The sequence below is a fragment of the Humulus lupulus genome, chromosome 7 (assembly GCF_963169125.1).
Source record: "Humulus lupulus chromosome 7, drHumLupu1.1, whole genome shotgun sequence".
NCBI lineage: Eukaryota > Viridiplantae > Streptophyta > Magnoliopsida > Rosales > Cannabaceae > Humulus > Humulus lupulus.
In genome coordinates, this window is record NC_084799.1 from 139,641,570 (window position 1) to 139,647,708 (window position 6,139).

The window sequence follows — 6,139 nt, forward strand, 5'->3', positions numbered from 1 at the left end:
CGACATGAGCACTCATAACATTTTCAGTTCCAACAGTCAACCTAATAGGGAACCATTATTCAATCTATAAGAAGGTATAGATTCCATATCTGTTAAACTACGTCCTTAGCCACATATATCATTGAGTCCCCAACACAATTGTTCTGACAAACGTTAACGCATGAATAATATGATTAAATGGCATATATAGGAGTTCATAGCAATCTCAGGATTAAGATCATCGTTTGATGTGTTTGATTAATACTATGAAACAGTGTTTAAAAAAGTATTAACAAATCGCATCTGGTCCAGCTCTATATATCACTACATATAATGCACCTTCATTAAAGTGTCCTACTACACTAGTGACCTGGATATAGGTCACTTGTATTTATAATACTAGCGAACTGTACTAGTAGTAATTAATCTAAAGATTCCATAACTTTATTTTACAGCAAACTGTGTTAAGTTTATTATCATAACCTCGATCATCTCATACCAAAATGAGATTGAGACCACATAGATAAACTTTTGAATTTTATGATATTTACTTAATATTATCAATATAATATCGGACATAGTCTATATATATATAATAATTCAATTCAACTATTTATTTCATTTAAAACATTGTCAACTACGATTGCTTTAAGGGCATTATTCCCAACATCCATGTGGTCAAAGATTGCCTCCACTGACTTCAACCAATCTTCAGACACCATAGGGTTGGTTTTCCCCTCAAAGTTAGGTGGATTGCTTCCTAAAGCGTTCATAAACTAGCTTAAATCCATAGACCATGGGCACTGGTGCAGGTGGAAGTATTGGATGCTTAAGCTATGCCAATGTTACTTAGGGTGCTTGGGGCACTTACTTAATCTTTTTACCTCTGCAACTAAATTCATAGCTGGTGCAGCTGGAGCTGCTAGCTGAGCTAGCGGAATTTCCATGCCAGGGATTTCAGTGGAATTAGGGTTTGCAGAGTTGCCTCTTCCGCAACCTCTTCCCCTTCCTCTGCTACCTCTTGTGCCTCTTCATTGTGTTGACATTATGATATTCTAAGGCACCAAAAGAAATTATCATAAAAGAGGATAAATCACATTGTGTTTAACTACTTAAGAGTTAGGATTGTCATGCATGCTCATATTCATACAACATCCAAAGTTTACAACAAGAGAAAAGAAAAGATAGAACTTAAAATATCCAAAATCACCTAAAAGCATCCGCATAATTATAATATCCAAAATGTGTCCAAAAATAACAAAAATATTCAAAAGTATCCAAGGGTATTAATGGAAGTCCCAATTATTCGAGCAATACTACTAGGTTGGAAATTTGGGAAAAGACTTTAGTCCTCCACTGTGGACTCATCCCCTGGTTCGTATTCAAAAATGTCCTCCGAAATGTGGAAGTAATTGGGGGCATTTTCTAGAGTCTTCCTCCTCTCATCCACCTCTGAGACGGCCAGCAGTTCTTTTTGCAGCGCCATTTCTCCCTCCATATCATGAACGGTCTTGTAGCTCTCCTCGAACTCACCGTCTATGTTCCGAACAAGAACCAACTCCAAATGGTGGAAATCAAAGTTCTCCATGAACCCATACATGGTGTACTCAAGAGCTGCAAAGTCCAAATCATCCTCAACAACGCCGTGCCATGCCACGGTCAGCCAAAGGAGGGCCTCAAGGCATGTTGCCAACGTTTCCCTCAACACCAAGTATTGTTCAATGGGCCATAGAAGTGCCCCCCTTTTGTTGATTACTCCTTGAATGCATTCAAAGACCACTTGGGTCTTTTTTCAGCATCGTAATCCTCCAGTCTCCATAGCGGATGTCGACCTTGACCTTTGTTATCCCTAGAATCTCTCAAGAATAGGTGAAGACCGATCTGAGCTCCAACCTCTAGATAATCTCGAAGAACTAGTTCTCGAACGAGAGTGTAACAACGCCTTATTCTATTCTCTTTGTAAAAACGTGAATCAGTTCATATTTATTAGAAAAATACCATTTTTGAGAAAAGTTCAGTGGGGCCTTGTCAAAACATGCAATTTGGGCCCAATTGTTTAAAATAAAAATGTAGTATCTTTTATGCAGTTTGAAAAATAAAGGTAAGGTCCCACTGTAGCATAGTAAAAACATAAGCCATAAAATAAAGTTCATAAACATTCTTGGTGTTTGTCTAGATTGTTTAATCTCTCATGGGCGCCCCGCAACATACATGATTAGACATTGGAACTCCCCACATCACAATGCATACCAAGAAGAAACCATGTTGCCTACTTGAAAGGGGAAAGGTAAGGCGGGTGAGCAAAAAGCCCAGTAAGTAAGTACAAATAAAATAGTACAATTACAAAGAAACACATTGCAATCTACTTCATAACGTAAGCTCATAACATATCGTAACCGTGCACTTTATCTGAATATATCATCATAACAAATAAAGTAAGCAAGTTCTAAGAGGCAACCGGCAAAACATAAACCAATAAGTCCTCTTCTATGAGGTAAACATGAACTCTAGTCCTCGAATAACCTTGGTGTGTCTGCACTATGAGTTACGACATATCCTTAGTAACTCATTTGTTGTGTCTCGTTCAACACGCTAACAACCTACTACTTTTCATACAACATATAAGCATATATACAACCAGCTCATCTCATTACATAAAAACATATACTTCTCATTGCATAATTCATAGAAATTCTTGCTAACTTCCTTACCTCAAGTCCAAGTAATTTAAATAGCGAGATGCTTCACAATGAGCCTAAAATCACAACCCAAACATTCGTCTCAATATCAAGTAATACTACACATGCCCAACAAACATACCCCACTTGTGCATGGGCAATGCACATGTGGCATAGATCCAGTGACGAAGCTAGAAATTTTACTTAGGGAGGGCAAGAATTAGGTGAAGTTGGCGATAACTTTTAGGATATAAAATTTGATCAATTTTAGGCAATTAATTTTTGTTTTTTATTCGGACTACGTTAGCTCGCATTAGAGAGTCAAAGACACATGTTGGAACCTATTCTTTCTATTATTTTTTTTGATAATTTTACTTTAATAAAAAATTGAACAAATTGCGACAGAGTAAGTCAATAAGCTATATATAACACAAATAAGTTGGAGTTTTTTTTTTGGAAGGCTTCATTGCTCTCAAATCTTCTACTGCTTTTAATGATGATTTAATATTAATAATAATACTTTTGTAGAAAAGAAAAATTGCAGAATGAGTACTCTTTATTGGTCTTTCAAAAGCTTTAGTATTTGCGCCTAGTTCACATGACACTCTCCTATACATTTATTCATTTTAGTAGAGGATATGTTATATGTTCAACACCTCATACGTCTCATTTTAGTAGAAAATCTGTTATATATATACTTTGTTTTTTTTTTTTTTTAAATTCAGTGTAGGCTTGAGCCTACACTAAGCCAAGAGTGGCTTTGTCACTGCATAGATCACATCACAAATTCATACATAAAATCATAAAAGAATAACTCTTAAAATTACTACTGTAATCTCAACAAATGCCAAACAACAAACGTTTACCCAATTAAAAGACGTATTTTGAATGTAAAACTAAACTTGCATGCGGCATGCATACGTGGGAAAAGTTCTTAAAAATCACATAAGATTTTATTATACAAAAATATTTTACCAACTTGATTTATATCACAATGCTATATTATATTCGTACTCAAAATATATCTAAAAGAATTATTTTACTATAATTGTCATTTTCCAAATATTAATCTCATTTATTATTCTTAAATAAAATAATCACAGAAGTATAGTACCCTTTTCTATTTCTTTTCCAACCAAAAATTATTAATTAAGGAAATTAATTGTTACAAAATAATTAATCATACTTATTTAAGATAAAATAATTTTGGTACTCACTCCCTTAACTTAATGAATAAATAAAAATTACATATTTAACTTTGGTAAAATAATAATGTCTAAATGTTACCACATTTTCATAAATATCATATCATAATTTTAATTAAGTTAAAAATTTTTCTTTATCTCATCCTTTTACTCAAATAAAACACTTAGTCTCATAAAAGTGATGCATACTTAGTTAATTATTTTATAAATGAAAACTACACTATTTTAGTTAATATTCCATATTTTAAAGTATAGAAAATCACATTTTTCATGTATATAATCTAGAGTTTAATTTTAGTTGAGCATATTCCTTATGTATTGTATTTAAAAGATATTTTCTTTCAATAAAATAAAAGTTCCAGCAAGCATTTTTATTTGTTTAAAATCCCATAATTAGACAAAATATATTTTCTTTCACAAAATATAAAAAAAAAATCTGAATGTGTTTAATTAAATAAAAAAACCCATAAAAATGTAAAAAAAAAAAAATATCTCTTGTTCACATAAGTTCTAAAATATAATTTTGAGGCATAATTTGTGCATTTTAAAATCATTGATTAATTACCACAACAAAAAAAGAAGAAAAAAAAACAGTAAGCATATTCATTTAAAAGATACATCTTAATTATGTTTAAATCATTGCTTAGCATATTTCTACCATTTCATGTATTTCAAGAAACAATAATAGTTCAAGCATCCCAAAATCTAAACCATCTACATACAAAACAAAATTAACATTTTTAAAGAGACTTATACCCATTTCAAACCCTGAACAACCTAGCATATTTATAAGATCACAAGTGTCAACAAGATAAGAAGAGAAATTAAAACCAAACATGCTAAAAGAAAAGAAACCCTAACATGTTTCTATCTTCAAAACATTGAACATACATAAAATCAATACTTGTGCTATACATAAGAACCCTATATTACCCAAAAATGCAAGCACAACACATATATAACCCTAACATGCATTAATCTGTTAAAACATCATAACCATATATCTAATTCCATAAGCATGTTTATTAAATCAAAAGATTCAACAACAAGAGTTTAAAACATGCACTAGGCCGAAACATACACTATCAAAACAACCCCTCAAGTCTTCCAATATAACATATCACATATATCATAATCACGTCTTCTCACAACAAACAACAATCAAAACATAACAAGAATTATAATAACAATAAAAACAACAATAAGGCTAGAGATCCACTACCTCCTTTGATAGTGATCAAAACCCACAAAATTCATCAATCTTTTTGACACTTCAAGACCTATGTTAAGACAAAACCCAAGAAAGACATGCTATTGCTTAGAGCTTAGATGAAGAGAAAGATTAAAATAAAATATCATGAGTAATAAAATATCATGAGTACTAGAACATTACCCCTAGGATTTTCAAAATCCCTTTCTTCCCCTTCCTTTCTCTCTTTTCTCTCCTCCACGATCTCTCTCTTTCTATCTTTCTTTCTTTCTTCTTTCTTTCTCTACCTCACACACTCTCCTCTCTCTCACTTTCTCTCTCTAGTCGACAGCAGCCAAGAGCCTTCAAGCTCTCATCCTTCCTTTATATTACCCCTAATGGTTGAACACTTGAGATAGGAAAGAAAATGAAATTTCTAAATTGTAATATCCCCATTATTTTTCCTATTAATTCACAATTATTTCTTCATAATGAAAATGGTAGAATTTCCTCATTTTTCCTTGATTCTTTGTTAAAGTCTAATCCTCCCAAAATAGAAACAAGTCCACCCTTGCTCTGAACTAGCCTCACACACCAACCCCTCTCTCTTATCTTCCTATATATTTCCCAAATCTCTAATATATACACTAGCTTTCAAAAATATCCATACAAAAAATTTCCCATTATTTCCCTTTTTCTTAAATAAATAAACCAAATAATAAATAAGAGAATAATCTAAAATATTTCATGGGAAAAACTATTGCATCCTCACCATGCAATCATGCACATGCACACACACAATTCTTAGGGTGCATTTCTACTAATCATGCACATTGGTGCACACAACCAAATCTCAAGAACTCACTTTTAACAATTAATTAAATCAATCAATGAACAAATAAAAATCACATATTTTCTACCAAATAATTTAAATAAAATTAAAACTTATTAATTTAAATAAAGCACAAAATTAAAATAATAAACAAAAATTGGTGCGCTACACAGAGACACCTTCGAGGGTTGTAAAGATTGGGTAGAATCTAGGAGTCGAACGAAAGGAGTTGGTCAAGTTTCTGAGGAATAATCTT